General features: G+C 62.5%; 1 protein-coding gene across 2 annotated transcripts in view; it reads left to right on the top strand.

Annotated features, from left to right (window-relative positions):
• The window catches only part of RAI1 (retinoic acid induced 1), a 105,115-nt gene that overhangs the window by 33,685 nt on the left and 51,288 nt on the right, over positions 1-20,142 (top strand). Inside the window, exon 2 of one of the 2 annotated variants that reach the window (XM_059997986.1) lies at positions 1,213-1,350. The exons of the other annotated variant lie outside the window; for it this stretch is intronic. The gene's annotated coding sequence lies outside the window, so the exon portion shown is untranslated. The remainder of the gene's footprint in view (positions 1-1,212; positions 1,351-20,142) is intronic. 2 annotated transcript variants of the gene reach the window in all.

The raw sequence follows: 20,142 nt of genomic DNA, 5'->3' as shown, positions 1-20,142 counted from the left end.
AGGATCTCCAAGCTGCGTCTCTGGTGCGGACGGGGGTGTGGGGTGGGGGCGGGATGCGGGCCCCCGGGTGTCCGCCTTCTCTTTTCCGCCACCACTCGTCTCGCTTCGCCCCGACCCCAGCGCGGCCTGTTCGTGCCTCAAGCGCCTCTTCTGCGGCGGTGCGGTCCCCGACGCCACGCGGACCCCCCCCGACTCCCTCACAAGCCAGGCCTCGGCCCTGCGCGCAGAACACTGCCCCGCCAGCCCCACACAAGGCCGCCTGCGGGCGCACCCCAGCCGTGCACGGTCCCTACAACCGCAGCCCCACGCAAACAAGCCCCCACGGAGACACGACACCCCTGAGACACACTCGAGCCCACGCAGACACAAGCCCATAAACACACAACCTCACGCAGACACGGCCCACACAGGCGCAGTCCCGCAACCGTCGATAAACAATCGCACACAAACAACCCCACGCAGGCACCGCATCACTCCGTGCCCCCGAGACCCAGAAGCACATTCGCAAGCTCGCCGCAGGCCCCCAAGCCCCGTGATATTCACACGGAAGACAGACCGGAAACACACAGCCACACTGATACACACACGGGCCCAAGCGCGCAGCTAGGAGCTCATCCACGGGCTCGTAAGTCACTGGGAAAATATTAAAGCGTTCCCTCCCTCTCTCCCTCCCCTTCCATGTCTTCGTGCGCGCGCGCGCGCGCGCGCACGAAGACACTTACCCCCACCCCCACCCCCCGCCCGGTCTCTAATCGCCTCGGAGCCTCCTAGCCGTTGACCCCGAGCCCCTGCGGTGAGAGCCGCGGGAGCGTCTCCCCGGCGCCCCCTCCTCCCGCTCGCTTCACCAGCTCCCGCTCCTCCCCCGCCTCCTCCTTCCCTGCCCCCTCCGCCTCCTCCCCTCCCCCGCGTCTGGGGCGCGGGCTGCGCGCAGCCAAGCCCCCTCATCGCGCGCCCCTCCCCGCGCGCGCCCCGTGCCCGCATCGCGCTCGCCGAGTGGATGCGGCCACTGGGCTGTCTCTACCTCCTGCCCCCGGTGGCCCGTGAATAATGGCTACTGAGGGCGCTCGCAGGGTCTGCTGAGAAGGAAACGCGGGGCGCTAGAGGCGCGGCGCGCGCGGGAGCGCGAGGGAGAAAGGAGCGAGCCCCGGGCCGCCGCGAGCGGCGGGCGGAGAGAAAGGAACCGTGCGAGCGCTCACATTTTTTTCTCCCAAGGATCTCATCCGGCCGCCGCGTTCTGGAAGAGACGAAGGGAGAGCGCGCGCGAGCTGAGGAGGAGGAGAGGCGGCGCGGGGAAGGGAGGCGGCGAGACGCGCAGCGCTGGCGCCCGGGAGACCCAGGAGGAACCCGCAGGTATTGTTGGCGGCGGAGCTTTGTGTCTTCGGGGGGCCGATCCGGGCGCGAGGGCTCTCGGGGCTGCCGGCGGGGGTCGCCTCCCGCCCCCGGCACCCCTCCCGCCGCGCCGCGATCTTGGCTAGAGTTGCAGATCTGCCTGTTTGGGGTTTTCCACACCGGTTGAGGAAATCGGGCTCAGAAGGAATTTCTTTTTTCTTTTTTTTGGCCGCAGTTTGGTTGTGCTGGGGATTCCTCCCTCCCCTTTTCTCCACCATACATAGGTGAGGGGTCTTGGCGACAGCGCCACTGGCCTAAGGCTGGGGTCTGAGATGGCGGGGCTGGTGGCCGCGGACGGGAGGGGAGGGACGCGGGGAAGGAAGGAGTTTGCTCAAGTTCGCAATCTGCGCCCGGGAGCTGGTCAGGCGGGGAGGGGTGTCTGCGCTCCCAGTCCTGCTCCGGGCCACTGGTGGGAAACTTCCCGAGAGCGCAGCCTCCCGGGGGACTCGGCGCCCCCGACGCCTCGGGCGCTTCCTCCGGCCGCCACGGCCCCTCCTTGCAGCCCGCGAGCGCGGAGGTCGCGCACTCCCCGCCCCCGCCTTCCTTCTCCCCCGGCGGCTTCCGGATCTGGACAGAGCGAGAGGAGCTGCTCTAAACACTTCCCCTGGAGACCCCTCCCCACTGGCCGCGATAGCTCCCCTGCCCTGCACCGCCGCCTCGCGCGCGCCCCAGTGGCCAGGTTGACAATGAAACCTCGCGCCTGTGCGGTTGCGGGGGGAGGTGGGGGGGGGCCGAAGCTCGGTCTCTCCGGGGGCTGCTGACCCTGGCCAGGGAAAGGGGGAGGGGGACTCCTTAGGGGGAGGGGCTTGTTTGGGTTAGAGATGTTGACGTCGGATGGGTCGGGCGGGGTGGGGTGCGCAGTGGAGGCCCGAGGCTTGGGTTCGGGGCCCGGGTCGTGGGTTCCAGCCTCTCTCGGGCTTGGTGATTGGCTGGTGACTCCAGGCACGTCGAGGCCCCCCACCACCAGCCTCCTCCCCTCGTGTACAATGCGGGCTTCAGAGGTGATCCCGAGGGTGGTGTGTATGTGTGTGTGTGTGTGTGTGTGTGTGTGTGTGTTTGTGTGACGGAGTGTGTGTCTCCTGCGATCCACAGTAGACGCTGCTCCTTGACCGGAGATCCGGACCCTCGCCCCTCCCCTAGGGGCTGGGGGAGGGGAGAAGAGGGGTGGGAACTTCTCCTTTCCCGCCTGGGCCCTGCGAAGGGAGCGCTGGCCCGGAGAATTTCTGGGGACCGCAGTCCTGAAGGGGGGCTCGACTCAAAGTGGCGGCCGCAGGGTCAGCTAAGCGCTCGGATTCCTTTGCTCCTTGGGGGCGGAGGGGAGGGGTGAAAGGGGTCGGGGCTAGTTGGAATGGGAGAGGGGGTGAAGGAGAGTCCGTGGAAATCTGCCTTCGTTGGGTTCCAGGCAGCGGCGCAGGGCGCTAAGGGGGGCTCTCCCCTTTTTCTCCCGAGGGTTGGGCCCAGCAAACCCGGTCAGGGGAAGGAAATCCTTCTACTTAAGAAGGCGTTCCTGCGGGAGGGGGGCAGCTGTTCTGTGGCTCCGTCCAGGTGTGGGAGGAGTTAACCCTCCCGGGAAACCTGTCAGCCCCAACCTGGCAGGCCGCAGTGTGGACCTTTGACGTGCTGTGCTCCCGCCTGGTGGGGTGGTGCTTTACTCAGGGACCCTGGGGAGGTGGGAATCTGAGCCCAGAGAAGGTGCCCGCAGCCAGATAGCAGCTGTGTGGCCTCAAGGGAAAAGGGGTTATGCCTACTGCCTTGGGGCTGTTGCCGTGGACGTGGGGTGGACGCGTTCCCCCGGTCCCCATTCCCCGGCGTTAAGCGTGGGTTTCTGACCCGTAGGCTAGACTGTGAGGCCCTGGCAGCTGAGGGCAGGCCTGCCGAGGCTGCAGGAAGGCAGGACCTGGCAGGATCGATTTCTGCTCACCCGAGGGCCAGATACAGCACAGGCCCCTGGTGTAGATCCTGGGGTAGGGGGGCGCGTCTTCCCTCCCCCACTGGTTTCCCTTTCCTGTAAGTGAGAGCCCATCCTGGCCATGATGAGCCGTGGGCTTTGGCCGATGGACACAGGGGTGAATGCATCAGTCATGAATGAATGAATAAATGAACGGTAGGGGAAAGTTTCTCAATTGGAGGCGTTCAGTCCTTGTTTTTTTTTTAAACGGTATCTTCAATGTATATGTTTTAAAATACGGCTAATAGAAAAATGTGAAAAATAGAGAAAAATAAAAAAGGTTACAGACAGCCTCGGTGGGCTGTGACAATTTTAGTATTTTGTGGTCTTTTTCCACGGTCTTCTTGACTCGGCGGTTGGTTTGTTTTTTAGAGACTTGTCGGCATTCTTTATGTTCAGACGTATATCCTGCACTTCGTTGGCGCTAACGGGAGCCTTTTCCTGTTTTGTAACCAGCTCTTCATAAACAGCGCAGCTAACGTCTTCAGGCTTTTCCAATTGGATGGATGTGCCACCGTTCACTTAATATTCCCCTTTTGTTCCACGTTCTGGATGCCCTGATGAATGAGATAGTGGATTTATTTGTGTGGAGAGCTTTTTTTGACGTTTAAAATGATTTCCTCAAAATGACACTGCTCCCACCTGCAGCGGGAGAAACGGGCTCCTCGTTTTTTCCCTGATAAGTGGAACACTCTTCTCCTTCCTCCCCACTATCTAGAACCTTCTCTCAGAGCCGAAAGAGCCTTGGCAGTGAATTGCCTGTCTGACCTCCTTCCTTTGACACAGGAGGAAGCGTGAGCCCAGAGAGGGGAAGTGAATTCCAAGGTCACACAGCAGCCGCTGGGCCTCGTAGCGGCCACGAATGGGCTACTGACCTGCCTTTTGGTTTCCGCATCTGGGAAGAGTCCCTAGGGGTCTTCTAGGCTGACCTTGGCCATTTCACAGATGGGGGCACTGAGACCACAAGAGAGGAGAGGCACCTGGCTGGCCTATCACGTTGGCAGCTGGAGCACCAGACAGGCTGCTCGGCCCGTGTGTGTCATGCACACTGGCTGTGGCCACGATGTCCACGGCACCTGGGGCCACCCAAGGTACCGGCCTGCCACTGGCCCGCCGTGGATTCCCTGTGGCCCCTCCACACGGCTCCCCCTCCCTCCTTGCCATCCCATTTTCCAGGAGGAAAAGCCGAGGACCCAAAGCAAGTGCAGAGAGACGGTGGGACTGCAGATGTCAGGGGACCCCAGGGGTCATGCCCCTTCCCCCAGGCCTCCGTTTACCTATCTGGAGACCTAGCTCTGGGTCTTTTCAGTGGCTGGGAGTGGGTATTGGCACAGACGGCCACTGCGGGGCAGTGGGGAAGGACCAGCGACATCTCACCCACTCCCTCTGGCTCAGCTTGACCCCAGGAGGCCCCTGGGGAGGAAGGGGAAAGAGGGAGGGGAAGAAGGAGGAGACAGGGAGAGAAGGCTGGGAGCAAAGGCACACGGAGAAAAAGGGATTAGAAGGGGGGTAGAGGCAGAAAATGGGGAAGGAAAGGACCTGTTTAAAGTGAAAAAAGGAGAGAGGAAGCCCCCGGCCCCCAGCCTCATTGGGCACCCGAAGGAGCGGCTGGGGGCAAGGCTCCCAGTGCCGGCGGGGACTGGCCAGACCTGCATGGCCCGGAAAGGCTGGACCTTGGGGTGGGCTCACTCAGGGCAGAGTGGGACAGCTGTTCAGGGGGCTCTGGAGATCAGGAGGACCCAGACCAGGTGGGTGGCAGGGAGGCAAGACCTGGGCGGTGGCTTCTCTGTTCGTGGGTCCCTGTGGGGCCCCCTCAGGTCCGAGGTCAGGGCCGGGGTGCATGCGGGGGCGAGGCGATTGTGGCTCGGACTCCCCACTGCAGGACAGGGGCCTTCTATCCCCGCTGTGCGCAGCCCTCCCACGATTGTGGGTATTTGGGCCTTTCTGTGGTGTCTCTGGGCTTGGACGCCTTCTCGTGTGCTTGCATGTGCATATGTCTGTGTGTCTGATCCTGTTTGTGTGTTCTTGGGGGTCGGCGTGCCTGCCAGCCTGGGTGTGTGTGCCCATGTCTGCGTGCCTCGGGCCGTTTGTACATTCTTGGGCACGTGTGCGTGCGTGCATACCTGTGTGTGTGTGTGAATCTGTGTGTCCCCACGTGTGCCGTGTCTGTGGGTCTCTGATCCCATTCGCGCATTTCCAGGGGGAGAGCGCGCCCTGGAGCTTGGGCACGTGCGTGTTTATCTGTGTGCGAGCACACACTTTCCTCCTAATGGCCCCAAGAGGGATCTAGGCACCAGGCTTTTGTGCTGCTTTCAAGGTTGCGGCTGGGGGGTGAAGGGGGGCGGCCTTCGACTGGGAGGGGGAGGTGGGGGGAGGCAAAAGAAAATCTTAAAAGACCGTCTTCCCTCTGGTCTCCAAGGAGATCAGCCTGTGAAATGATCTGCACGTTAATTAAAAACGATTATATCCTGATTGAGCCATTTCTGCTCACATCCCCCAGCCGGAGAGAGGATGGGGCTGCGGCCAGAGATGTAGGATGGGGCGGGGTTCCACTGCAGGGCAGGGCCAGCTCGAGACCCGGCCCCCAGAGTGGAGCGGACCTGGAGGTGGGGGCAGGTGGCGAGGTGTTGGGGGTACGTGTCCACGGTAGATTTGAGCTTCTCCTTTGAGTTTTGAAGGTGCCCCACTCCCAGGTATGTTCTCTGAGGTACAAACAGCTCCATCCAGGAGGTCGAGGTTGAGAGCCACCCTCCCTCGAGTGTGGGCATTTGGGCACTTCTGTGCTGTGTCTGTGTGCTTGGGTGTGTGCCTGGGTGTCGGGGTGGCAGCCACCAGGCCCCATAGATGCCCACTCATATGCAGGGCACTGGGCCTGTTTGCACACATCCTGCGAGTCAGCGTTTGTGGTTCCAGTTTTATAGAGAATTGGCATGCTTGAGGTCACGGAGTCAGAGGTTGGGGACCCCGTCCTCTGATCCCGAGGCCCAGACTCCCACGACGAGGGGTCCTCCCTCTGCAGGACCCCTGGGAAGCTGGGGTGCGCAAGGGCAAGCCTTGTCATGCTCACAGCACTTCTGAGCTTGTTCGGCTCTGAGGTCCGAGCTGCATGGGGTGTAGGGCTAGGGTGCCCGCTCACGTGGGGAGCAGATGGCTCGCCAGCCCGGAGCAGCTCCGGTCTCAATCGTGTTGTGTTCATCAGCCTGGGCAGGGCCTGGCCAGGAACCGCTGGCCACCGAGGAACCACACTCCTGGGTCCATTGCCACCAAGACCTTTCTGGAGAAGTCTGGGCCAGGTCACACTCTGCCTGGCCTGGTTGTCTGGCCCCCAGTCAGCCCTGTAAGCCCTGCAGTCATGGAACAAGTAGCCGTAATAATAACAAGAAGCCAGGAGACCCTCAGCCTGCATCCCAGAATCAGGTGTTGTCGCGGTCTGTAACTGGGAGGCGCTCGGGCGAACCGGGTCACCTCCCATTTGTGGGGACCCGACTGTCCAGAAGGTGGCCCACTGCCCTGCCCCTTGCACTGCACGCACTCGGCACCGGCCACGAGCATGGGCCTTTCATGCTTCCTCCAGCCTCAGTTGCCCCTTTGTGCTGTGGGAAGCACAGCTTTTTCCTGACCGGACTGTCGGGAAGGTAAGGAAAACCAGGTCAAGTTTGTTCAAGGGCCCGGTTGCATCCGGACGCACAGAGGCTCGTTAAGCGTTTGCCTGCGCGTCTGTCCAAGCAGGGCACCTGTGCGTTGCCACGGCAGGGGCCCTGGGTTTGCTGGCTTCTGGGAGGGAGATGCGCTGTTACTCCTTCGGTGCTTCCGGGGGACATTCTGGGGTTGAGGTGGCTGTCGTCTCGGTAGGAGCCTCCAGGGGACTAAGGAGTTCACTGGGCCCACCTGAAACTACATTATCAAAGGTAGAGTGTCTGGAAAAAGGGAGGGGATGTACCTGCTGGACCAGATCCCACATTCCTAGGGGGAGCTTGACCCAGGGGAGGGTTCTGGGGCTAGAAATGGTGTCATGAGGAACTAGAGGTGTCGATGGGACCAGAAAGGTCCTCTGTCCATTCCCAAGGGCAGCGCTAGGAGAGAGACAGGCAGATGTTGGCTTCTCCCACGAAAAGCCCTTCGCACTGAAGCAGGCAGAGACCCTGCCCGCCCGGGCCTGCAGGGTGCCACCTTCCAGGAGCACCTTGACCCACGCGGTATCGGCCTTCTTGCCTTTCCCAGGGCCGGAGAGGCCTCCTCTCTCCTCCCACAGAATCCTGCTTACACAAAGGCGTGTGGCCCAGGAGTGACCCGGGGTGAGCTCGTGTCTGCACAGCGCAGGGCCAGCAGGCATATCTACCGAGGGTAGGGGGGCCGCGTGGTCCTCGTGGGGGGCAGCAGCTCAGCTCTGCTGGGTGGCATTTGGGGATGTGGCCCAGGTGCCGTTACCCGCCTTCTTAGGAACTGGTACTCAGGTGTTTACGTGACATCTTCTGGTTAGGGTACGTTGTCACCTAATCCGGCAACTCGCCTGTGGCCAGATTGAGACCCCAGGCCGCAGTTTGCAGCCTCCTGGCTAAGTGGCTGTTCCTCAGGGGTCACTGTAACCACCCTCTGTGTCCAGCCTTGAACCTCAAGTCTACCAGCCTCATGCATGTCTGCACTGTCCCCAGCCCTGTTCGCCGTCTTGGAGGTGAGGCTGTGGGAGCAGAGAGCACACCCGGGGCTGCCGGGACCCACCTGAGCGCCAGCCTGCCCCGTCCCCCTGTGTGCACAGCCGGGCGGGGCGGGCATCTGATGGGCACCGGGGTCATAGGTCAGGCTCATTTCCTTCAGATGTTTGCCGACAGCACCCTGGCCCTGTCCCAGGGGAGTCAGGGTGGGCCTCCCAGAGGAAGAAGGGCACGGGCACACCTTACAGCAAGCCTGGAGGCGGGAGAGAACCTGCAGGGCTCTGGAGGTCAGACGGTGGGAGCAGGAGAGGTAGAGGCAGGGGTGGAGGCTGAATGGAGTCTGGGCCATGACTGCTGTGAAGGCAGTGGGAAAAGAAGGGTGCTCTGGGCGGGGAGCATGGCTGGAGCTGCGGCTTGGAGGTGGATGCACTGGGGCTGACGAGGGAGAAGTGGGAGGACCTGGTGGGCCAGCGTGACCCTTCAGGGCCTGAGTTTGCTCCCTGAGAACGCCCGCCTCCTCTGATTGTAATTGGTGGCACGTGGACTGGACAGCACTCAGACCTGGGGCGCCACTCGAGGGCGAGGCAGGGGCCTGCGGGGCCTGCAACTGAGCCCAGCCCCCAGCCAGAGGGATTATGACATCTTGGCTGGGGAGAGAGACGGCGGGCCACGGGGACCAGTAATTAAAGCCCAGCAGATTGTAATTCCCAGAAGGAAGCTCAGCATGGAGAGGAAGGACACCCAGAGAGGGCAGGAGGAGGGGCAGTAGGGATGGGGCAGGAGGGGGGGCGGTGGGGATGGCAGGGGGCAGAGGACTGGTACCTGGAGTCCTACTGTTCGGAGCATCCTCTCTGCAAGACCTCCTGCTGCTGGGCCCCCGAGCACTTATTTCCTGTCTTCAGACCCCCTGTGAAGGAAAGTCTCCTGTTGTCCCCATTTTACAGATGGAAAAACTGAGGTTTGGAGGAGTCAGGCACCTGTGGGTCAAGGTCCTCGGGGACAGTAAGACGCTCAGCTGGGGTGACCCAGGGCGGGCAGCGTCCCAGGCAGGCAGGCCTTCCCACACCATCCCTCTGTCTGGGGAGGGGGCAAGGGGAGCTGGCATCGTGGCTCGCATTGTGGTGACTGGAGGCGGCCGGCCACGCAGGGCATCACCTGCTGTGACACGAGGCAGGGGCGGCCCCTCCCAGGTGTCTCCGCACCTGCCCGGGGCTCCAGTTATCTTGGGGTTTCTTGTAGCCTGAGCAGCGGGGATGGCCGATAGGGCAGAGACCCTGCCGGTGAAGGGAGCTGACCTCTGGGACTTCCTCCTCCTTCCCCGCCCCATCCTACGGGTCCCTCTGAGCCTCTCGCACTGGGGGCTTCGGCCATCACCTCCGTCTGACAGAAGAGCACCCGAGCCATCTCCTAGAGAATTAAAACACTTTCTGCAGTCCTGCCCTCCCCCACTCCCCCACTTCACTCGGGGGAGAAACTTCTGTCGTGTCTGCCTTTGGCTCCCTTGTCTGAGCAGACCACCCTCCCAGGAGGGGCCAGAGACTGGGCGGGAGACCTCAGGCCAGAGGTTGTCCACTGATGATGCCTTCGGATGGGCGCTGTGTGGCCCACACAGGGTTTAAGAAATAGCAGATTTCACATAAAATTCCCACTTTTTGCTTCTCTTACAACTGGCAGGTCCTAGCACTGCAGGCAGAGCCGGGATCAGGCTGCCCACCACCTGGGCCTCTGCAGTCCCTGCTCAGTCTAGTCTCCCCCCCACCCCCCAGCTTACGCCTGAGTTCCCATCCCGGCACCCCAGCTTTCGGCACCCCAGCCTTTGCTGATCTTGGGCAGATTACGTCTTTGACGCTCATCTGTAAAATGTCACAACTGAGGAACCGATTCAAACTGGGTCTTGAAGAAATTCTCCAGCCAAAAGTAAATAAAATAAAAGGAAGGAGGGGGCTGCGTGGAGAAGAGAAGAGGTGTGGGAAGGGGCCCGGGGTGCCTGGGGAGCATCGCCGAGCTCTCCTGCCCTCACGCCTGCTGGGCAGCACCTGGACACTGCCCCCAGCCGGGCTCTGCTGGTTCCACATGTGACCGTGACTGCGACTGCTGGGTCCAGCCTCACATCCACCGTCCCGGCCTCTCTGATCGAGGGAAGAGGGTGCAGAGAGGTGAGGGACTGCCGGGTGCCACCCAGTCCAACACCCGTTCTCATCTCAGATACTGTAAAATTGGCCGCGTTTTCCCTGTGCATTAAAAAAAACGCTCTTTTGGTTAATATGTGGGAAGGATTTTGATGTTCTCACACATAACCTTTTGCTGAAGCGACAACGTGCAATGAAAGGGTCCCGGGAGAGTCGGTGTAATTTGGGCTATGAGGGACGGAGAATACCAATGCAGACGCCTCCAGAAAGTCTGCGGCCCCGGAGCTGAGAGCCCGGGGGACACCCCACCCGCCGTCCCACGCGAGGCCTCGCCCCCTGCTCTCCGTCCTGGCCCCGCAGACCACGGTCCATTCAGATTCGGCTTTTCTCTCTCCCGTTCTTTGAGTGGGGACGTGAATTCCCAGAGCGGGAGGTCTCCATGGAGAGAGGATGACTCTCTGGGACGAGAGAGATTGAGGGGGACAGATGTGGAAGCCCCCTTTCTGGGCAGGAGCTGGCCAGTGTGGTGGCAGACAAAGGGGCCCACGCCGAGGGAAATCGAAGGGCACCTTGAAGGTGTGTCGTGTCTGCCCTTGGCCCCAAAGGATCAGAAAAGGGGGCTCGGGAGGTTCCAGTTAATTGAGGCTGAGTGTAAATCGGGAGGCCTAATAAATGGTAATTATCTTCCCGTGGGAGCAGACCAGAGCTAACCGATGCCACCAGGAGCGGAGACCGGATCGGGCCCCCTTCCCCTCCTGCCCACCTGGAGGCTCTAAGAACGGCCGCCCCGAGGTCTGAGGGACAGACCTGGTGCGGACGGGCCACCTCCTCCCTTCCTGGCTGCGGGTCCAGGGCCTGGAGGTGTACTGCATGCCTGCCTGTGTATCTGCACGTGAGGACACACGCGTGCACGTGCCGGCACGCCCGCCCTCCACCCAGGTGTCTCCAGGCCCCTTCCTGCAGAACAGCTGACCCCTTACCTCTCCACACTGTCTGGGGACAGGGAGGGGGGCATCTCCTTGTGAAGTCTCGGTGGGACACAGGCTTCGCAACTCCAGACAGCAGTGCCGGGCCATGTGGGCAGAGGTGACTTCGTGGAGTTTCAGTTCCACCCAGAGAGGAACTTGCTGTCATTTCCCGTGGCCCGGAAGCAGCGGGACTGCTCTGGGGCCCCATCCTAGTAGGTATGCGAGCAGGTCAGGAATGCACACCCTCATCTCCCTTCTGAGCCCAGAGTCCCGGGCCGTGAATTTCCCCCGATGACACATAGCAGTTACTGAGGCCGCCCTGTCTGGTTGGAGGGCCCCAGCAGCGGCCTTCTGCCCCTCGGGGTCCCCAGACCTGCCCAGAGAGGCGGGGAGCGTGGAGGAGGGTGGGGACGTGTGTTCTGTGCGCTTGCCCGGGTGGGGCTGCACGCGTGTGTGATTCTGAGGGGTGGGAGGGGGGGCTGTGAGTGCGGGCACCGGGGCCAGTGGACGCGTTTGTGGTGGGGGGGGGGTGCCAAGGCCCCGCCCACCCTTCCTGGGCCAGACCTTCCCACCCGGGCCCCTCACTGCCCCTGCCCCCGGGTCAGACCCGAGAGGGTCCGTGCTTCCCCGCTTCCAGGGACCTCGACACCTGCCAGCCCACCTCTTACTTTATCCTTGCTCCTGGGATATGAGCAGGCCCTGCAGGTGGCCAAGAGATCCCCGGGAGATCCTGAAGGAAGTGGGTTCCTGAGTTTCTGCAGCATCTGGGCCAGAGGGGGAGACCCTTGTGGACACACCGTGAGCGTTTCCAGATGCAGAGGGAATATTTCCAGCAATGGAGTGTTTTTAGAAATGAGACATGGCGTTTCTGGAGAGAGGATGAGGACGTTTCTAGAGACGATGCAAAGTTTTTCTGGAGGAGGGGCATGAAGATGGAAGGTGAAATGGAGGCATTTTGGGAACTAGAGGGCATTTTCTGGGGTGAAGATGAGGCCTTTCTGGATTCCAAACATTGTTAGAGGCGAAACATCTCTGGAAATGGACTATTTCTAGAGACAAACTACGGTACTTCTGGAAATGTGGAATGTTTTTGAAGATGATGCTGGAGTATTTCTGGACATAAAATAGGGCACTTCTGGATCTGAGGTATTTTGGAAGCTGAAATGAAACATCTCTGGAGACGGGGTGTGATATTTCTGGAAATGGAGCGTTTTTGGAGCTAAGATGGAGCCTTTTTAGAGAGCGCTGGCATTTCTGGAGATGGGCTATATTTGAAGATGAGAAAGGATATTTCTGGAAATCAGATGGAACATTTCTGGAGATGGAACATTCTGGATTAAACAGAGGGTTTCTGGAGAGGAAATGGGTCATTCTCAGAGCGGGGACGTGTCTGGAGAGGGAGTTTTCTGGAGATGAGGGTGGCGTAGTTAAGGCTGGCTGTGACTGCTTCTTGAGGCGTAGATGGGGGGTGGCCTTGGGAGCCCAGGAACAACCCCACCTGCGACCCTTGCTTTGTGGGGTGGGCCCAAGGCCTGGAGGGGTGGTTCCTGCCTAGGCCCACCCCTCCCCGAGGGAGGCCGGAGCCTCCTGGTCCTGCTCCTGGGGTCCCCAGCCCCTGCCTGTGGGACCCTGGCCGCCTCGGGGCTCACTGCAGGAACAGGCAGAGGCTGAATGGTTAATTTCCCTTGATGCAGCTCCCCGGAGCCATCGGAGGCTCACTCCCCTGCCCCCCTGACAGGAGCTCCCACCCTCTCGAGCCCCCCAGCACCCCCTACTTTTGAGCAGCCCTGAGGTTGGTTTCGGTTCAGCAGAAGGGTTGCGGGGTTCAAGGCCAAAAGTGGGGGAAGGCCAGGTGCCTGCTCGGACCCAGGCTGACCTCGGGGTCCCGGGCCACCTCCCCCCCACTCCAGGGAAGCAGATTTCGAGGACTGTCACCATTTGAGCTGGCCTGGAGCCCCGGAGTAATTATTTCTCGTCCTTAATTGAAATTTCAGCCTCAGTGATCCTGCCTTGGGAGCACGGGGCCGGCAGAGACCCCGCACCTGGTGGGGTGGGAGAGGGCAGGGAGCCCCCCACCCCGGAAGGAGGGAGCTAAGGGGGCGCCCCACGCCCCGCATGCTGGCGGCGGGCATGGGGTGGAGGGCTGCGGTTCAGGGAGATGGAGGTCTCGGGCAGTTGTGGGGACACTGCAGTTAAGGGACGGACCCTTCACCCCTCACGGTTTGGGGAAAGGTCAAGAGCTGGAGGGGGGCTGGCCTGAAGCAGGTGTGGATCCGGGGCAGCCTGTGTTGGGGGCTTCTCAGCCAGGGTACCAGGGGGGCGGCCAGGGGCTCTGGCTCAGGCCGAGGCGACCATGGCCGTGGGCCCGGTTCCTGGTTCAGGGCCCGGGGAGGCGCTGGCCGGGTGGGCTGGGCTGGGGCTGGGCAGGGGGGCGGGGCGGGCAGCGGGGGCTGGGAGCCTGTTTTCCCAGCTGCGGTCAGCTGGGCGGAGCGTCCGGTGGGCTGGGTCACCGCACACACACACACACATTCGCTCACTCTCCCGCTCTCTCTGCCTGGGTGGTCCCTGCCGCCCCATGGGGCCGGGGGGGGGGGGGCCTGTCTGCTGGAGGGGACAGAGGACCCCAGGGGCAGCAGGAAATGGGGAGAAGGGTGGGCTCCAGCAGGCCTCCTCAGGCTGGGGGCGGGGAGCGGCTCTGAGGTTCGGGGATGCAGGGGGCCCCTGGGGGTCTCAGTCTTCCCCATCTGGGAAGTGGGGTTTGTGGGCGTTCTCAGGTGGGGCTGTTGGCGCGCCGGGTTGGTGCTAGGGGTGTTTTCCTGGCACCCAGAAACGCCTGTGTGGGGGCCCTGCACCCGGGGCGCAGGCTACGACAAGGGACGGTGGGGCCGTCCGGGGCGAGGGCGGAGGGCGCTGTGTCCTCTACGCACCCTGGAAAACCATTACGATGAGAACTGCGCGCGGCAAGGCTCCCTGGAGCCCTGGCTCTAGGAGCGCACAGCCCACCTCTGGAGGCGGTTGGGTGAGCTATGGCTGCCCTCCAAGGGTGAGGGGCCAGAGATGGACGGGAAAGGACAGGCCAGCCCTGGGCGCCGGGGAAGCAAAGACGGGGGTGTTTTCGGGGCGGGGATGCGGGTGCAGACAGAACCAGGCAGCAGGGGGCCGGGCCTGGGGCCCCTCCACCTGCAGAGCTGGGCGGGCGCGCTGCCCTCTCTCAGCCGCAGACCGTCCTGCGCCTGCCCCCTCCCCTGACCTCCAGCCGCCCCCCACTGGCCTCCCCTTGCTTGGGGATTTTGAGGCTTAAGCCACCACCTGCCCTGAGCTGGGCCCCATCCTCCCTCGGGTGGGGGGCCTGGAGCCCCAGAGGCTGCCTGTGGGCTGGGTCCCAGGCGCCAGCCCAGCCAGCCGGTCTGCTGCTGGGCTGACCTCCTCACCTTGGGCCCAGCAGCAGCGCCTCCCCCGAGCTGGCGGGCTGACTCACCTCACCGCCAAGGGGGAAGGGAGCCTCCTGATGCTGCAGCCTCCCCCCCCGCCCCCCCGCAGGGACTCAGAGGCCAGGCTGAATCCCCTTCTAAGCACGTGGCCCGGGGTCCAGGCATCAGTGCTCCAGAGCACATGGGGGTTGCTCATCTACGCGGGCCAGGCCCCATGCTGCAGCCTCAGGCTTGGTGCCCTCCTGGAGCCTTGGGACCTCGACGTTGCGGGGAGTGGTGCACACACGGAATGCAGATCTTTGGCACCTGGGCCAGGGCCCCTGCCTGCCCCTAGCTGCTGCCATGGCCTCCTTTTGGGAGGACCCTGGCCAGGGATCCCAGCGCCTCCTCCACCCAGAGAAACCCTGGGTACCAGGGTCAGGGACATGCCCTCTTCCTCTGAAACCTCCCAGAGGCTCTGGACCCTGCACAGCCACCCCTCCCCAGGGGAACTGGTGTCACTGTCACTCCTGTTTCTTTCCACACTCCCTCCCGCCCCATGGGAAAGTGACTCCTCCCATCAGCCCAAGAGCTGGCCAGGTCGGGGGAGAGACCTGACACTGTGCCAGGGGCTTCCTATGGTTGTCATGAAAGGCCAGCAAGCCAGGCGCGGAGAGCGAAAGAATTTGCCCCAGGCCACGGGGCAAATGTGGTCACTAGGCTGGGATCCGACCGGACTCTGCTGACCAGAGCCCTTTTGGTGGTGCTTCCCTGGACCACGCATCTCAGGCAAGAGGTCCAGGCGGCGCGGACCTGTGGGACGCTGCTGCTGCTTTTCGTGTTCCTTTCTGACCCCCACCCTGGCGGGCCCTGGGACAGACCTCCGTCTTGGTTTTCCCCAGAACAAAGCGGTTTTGCTAGACATGCCACAGCAGAGGCTTCAGTCAGAGCAGGTGGAAGGGGACTCCATCTGCCTTTTGTTACTCCAGGAGGGAGTGAGGGGATGGATTTGCCCTTGAACAGGGAGCAGCAGAGTGGGGAGGGGTGGGGACGTGTGGGGAGGGGGCCGGGGACAGACATACCTGAGACAGACACCCCGCCCCCTACTCCCACCCCCGTTGGCACCCCAAGAGTGTGGTCACCATTTTTGCATTCAGCGCACACGCCTGCGCACACACGCACGCTCACACACACACACACACACACAGGCGCACACGCGCGTGCGCGAGCTCTCACATGCGCACGCACACGCGCTCACACACACGTCACTCCCAGCTTTCTCCACCCAGCTCTGAGGTTCCCTGTAAACCAGGGAGGTAACCTCTGACCGGCAGAGAAAAAAGAAAAGGAAAGAGGAAGGGAGATTAGTGGAAGAAAAACCCGATCCTGGAGTTCCCTAGTTCCCAGCTCTAAAGACTCGTGGGGCGGCGTGGCCACCTTCCTGTGCGGGAGGACCATCCCCCGGGCCCCTCCGTTGCCCCATTAATGAGAGTTCTGCGGCAGAAAGGGAAGAATCAAGGACTTTTCAGTAAGAGAGAACTCCCTGGGTGGCTTTTTGTGTGGCCGCGAGGGACAGTCCTCTCCTCTCCTCGCCTCTGCCCTGGCTTCCTCCTGCTGTCTGGAGCTGCCACTCCTGGGTCTCCAGATGGACGAGCTCCTTTCTCAGGAGCCCAGTCCTTTATTGTTCCTGCCTTTCCCTCCAGACACCCTCAGCTTAGCGGAGGCCACGGGCGCCTTTGCATCTCAGGAAAGCAAGAGAATCCCTGAGATAATTCTCAAAAGGCTGGCACCTGGGGAGTGGGGCTCCTGCCCTGTGCCAGGGGCCAGAGGCGAGCCCCCCACCCCACCCCGTGCCCAGGTGCTGGACCTGCGGGGCCCAGGCCAAGCCGTGGAAGGGGTGGGACTGGAGGGAGGGTGGGCCCAGGGGAGGTGATGGTGGGAAAGGAGGCAGACAAGCAAATCTGTTTCATTAGATGCTGCATATCTTAGGAAAGCACGTTTCAGCTCTTCTGGCTTTTGGCAAGCTGGCCCCAGCCTTTAATTTTCTAATAAAAAGGAATTATGTTTGCTGAAAAGGCAGTAACCAGCTCATGCCCGTGTCTCTCCCAGAGACCGAAGTTCCATCTTGGGCGCCTGCCGGCTTGGGGGTGGGGGGGGGTGGGGGCTGGGCTCCCGTGGCCGCAGGTGACGCCGTACAGGGGCCAAGGGGCGGGGATGCAGGGGGCACACGGCAGGAGGCAGGCAGGGGCCTGTGCACCCCAGCCCGGCCCCAGGCCACAGCGCCAGGCCTACCACAGAGGCCCGGAGACTCACGGCAGACACGTGATAAATATCTGTGAATGAATCAGTGAATGAATGAATGAATGGCTGCTTACTGCCAAGGCCTGGGGTAGCTGGCAGGCAGCTCGGAGGGGCAGGTCTTTGCCTCCTGAATTAATGCCTGTGCGCACACGTGTTCCCCAGTCTGAAGTCGCCTACCCCGGAGGGCCTGCCAGGCCCACAACCCCCCACCCCGGGCACCGATTCACTGGCAACTTTGCCAAAAGTCATATCCTTTAAAAAAATAATAACGTGCATTCATTGTTTGAAAAAAAAAAAAGACAAAACAGAAGCGTGTGAACTCATAAGTTCATGTTCCCAGAGCTCCAGGCCCAAGCCGCTGCCACCCCCCACCCGCTGACCCCGGGTCGCATCCCGTCGCCGGGAATTCTGTGCGTTTCTCATGCCTCTGGGGTTATACTCCATGGGACCCTTCCGCACGCAGTGCTCTGCAGCCCCGCGTGCCCCTGCAGTGTCCCCTGCCTACCACGTGAACGGCTTTTCTGCTGTTACAAATTCCTTCATTCCAGTCCCAGTTTTATTATTTATTATTATTATTATTGGCCTCGCTGCTCAGCTTGTGGGATCTTAGTTCCCCAACCAGGGATTGAACCCGGGTTCTCAGCAATGAAAGTGCAGAGTCCTAACCATGGGACTGCCAGGGAATTCTCCCAGTCTGGGTTTTAAACAAGGTCATATAGGCAGAACGCTCGATAAACGGTAGCCTTTGCGATTTGGAAGGAATCTGTACTCACTTCCATGCCCGAGACATTTCTCCTGTCTCTTCTGTGTGCCGGGCCCCCGGCCGACGGGGAGGCCCCTGAGCAGCGTCCAGGGGCGCAGCTGCCCCCCACCCCTTGCAGTTCATCACCGTCGGCGCCCAGGCACCAGCGGCCTGGGTTATGGTACCGGCAGTGCTGGGGCAGGTGGGCGGCACATCTCACACTCGGCATTCTCTCTGGGACCGCCCCGCATGCCGCTCGGGGCGCCAGGCTGCTGCTCGTCGGCTGGCACGCTTGGGAGCAGCCTGGGGCTCGTCTGGTCGGGCGTCTGGTCAGCACACCGTCCCTGACCTTGGCCTGCCTGAACCACAGTTCCCGGGGTGGCCCTCAGGTGCCGCTGATGCCAGCCAGGGCCCCGTCCGCTCAGGAGTGCCCTGGCTGGGCAGCAGGGCAGCCAGCGGGCTTGGGGCGGGGAGGGGACATACGAATGGGAACGGGCGGTGGGACCAGTTACCCGTGTCCCCTGCACAGTTCTGGGCACACGGGGCCTAAGAGATGGCTCGCCCACGTGAGTGACCGCGCAGAGGGTGGCATTTGGACACGCCCACTGTGGGGTCCCACGTGCTGCCCGCACCCGCCCCTCCTTCTCACTGAACCAGCTTGGCTGGGGGAGACCCTGGGGCCGTTGCACACACCCCTTCATTGAGCACCTACTGTGCAGGGAACCCTCATCCTGCTGGGGAGACTGGCTGGGGCCGGAAGGGCGCCGCCTGTAGGTGCTGGGGAGGCGTCACGGGGAAGGGCCTGCTGGGAGACAGGTCGGGGCACTGTGGGGCTCAGGAAGGGCCCACGGGTCCCCTCGGGCCGTACAGACTTCAGAAGTGCAGAGGGGAGGAAGCACGGAGGGCACCTGGACCTGGATCCAGTTTGGGACCCGTGGCCCCTGGGTCCCCGCGGTTCTGCCGGGTCAGGCCCTCTGCGAGCAGCCCCTGGGAGGACAGGCGGGCGGCCTCGGGCCCTGCTCTGTTCTGAGCGACAGGAGCCACGACGGCCCGAGCGGGCCAAGCTCCGGTCCCCTGTGGGTGGGAGCCGACCTCCAGTACAGCTGTGGGCCGGCAGGCGGGTGGCCGGGGGCGGGGGGGGCGTGGAGGTCTGGCCTCCATCCCAGCCCCCACTGCCCGGCCCCCATCCTGGGCGGGATGCCCCCTGCCAGCACCTGTCACATCTCGCGGCAGACAGCAGTAGGCGATGACCGAGCGCCAGGTGCCCCGCTGGTGCCCCTGCCCCCGCCCGCCACCCTCTGCTGCTCCCCAGAAAGACAGACCTTGGCACAAAGCGGGAGAGGGAGCGGACGCGGCCCATGGCCCATCTGGGAGCCGACGTTATTTTCTGATCCAAGGAAACATGTGTTCCTGCTTCTCCTTTCAGAGCAGGGTGGGCAGCAGCCCCAGGACCGGGAGCCCCGCCCTGCACTGGGCAGGGAGGTAGGGACCTGGGCTGAGCCCAGAGCCCCTGTTCTCTGCCCTACTCCCCCCGCCCCCCTACCGCCTGTTCTCTCTCCAGGGACTCCTGGCCAGGTGCTCCCGCGTCACGCCCCCCCCCCCCCCGCCAGAAGATGCCCGAGGCTGTCACTGCCGACCCCCAGGTACAGGGGCTCCTGGGGCACACATGGTAGCCTCCCCTGGAGTGCCATGTGTGTTTACTGAGGGGCCCCCCTCCGCTGTTTCTCACACACAGGAGCCGTGTTTTTGAAAGATACGGCTGCCAAACAAGCTGCCTTTATTACATGATGATTAATGCATTGCCCCCATGTCTTATTAATCAAAGACATCCATAACTGCCTCCCCGAGCTTTGGGTGGGGGGAGATAGCCAGCGGGGCTGTGAGCTGACAGCTCCTGGCCCAGAGCAGGGCGCTGCTGGATTTGTGTGAGCGTGGCCTCGTCTGGGATAAATGCATAGTGCCCCTGAGCTTCCTGGAAGAAGTGGAGACAGCTCGGGGACCCCACCCGTCGCTTCCCTCAGCTCCTGGGGCCACCTGGGGTGTCTCATCACCCCTTCTCCAGCCAGCCCCGAGCTCAGGCTGGCCACTTGGCCACCGGCTGACCGGCAGCATGGCAGAGGATGAGGGAGCGGAGTGGGCCCATCCCCATCTCTGGGAGCTGCCGTCAGCGGCTGCCTGGGGAGGAGAGTGGGGGCCTGGGCCGAGGTCAGGACTGCTCCGAGCAGAGATGGACAGCAGCCTGGCAAGCTGGTCCCGAGCACGGAGGCTGAGAATCCTGGGGTCCAGGGGCATCTGAGATGCCTGTCCTCTCACCTACCAGGGGCCAGACAGAGGAGGAGGCTGCGGTTGGGCCTGTGCCATTCACCCCTTCTTGCAACTTCTTTGTCTGACACTGACTGTGGGGCCTGGCACCCACCAGGAAAGTCACAGTCATTGCTGCCCCGTGTGGTGCCGTGCCAGGGGTTGCCCAGGGAGGGAGGGACCAACAAGAAGGCACTTAAGCCAGACCAGGGGGTGTGGTCAGGGAAGGCTTCCCGGAGGAGGTGCTGCTGCAAGAAGTTGGTTGGTGTTTTTTGAGGTGGGGGGGCTACTTTTTAAATAAC

Source organism: Delphinus delphis, chromosome 19 (genome assembly GCF_949987515.2).
Source record: "Delphinus delphis chromosome 19, mDelDel1.2, whole genome shotgun sequence".
NCBI classification, from domain to species: Eukaryota; Metazoa; Chordata; class Mammalia; order Artiodactyla; family Delphinidae; genus Delphinus; species Delphinus delphis.
This window is presented reverse-complemented; position numbering and strand designations above follow the sequence as displayed.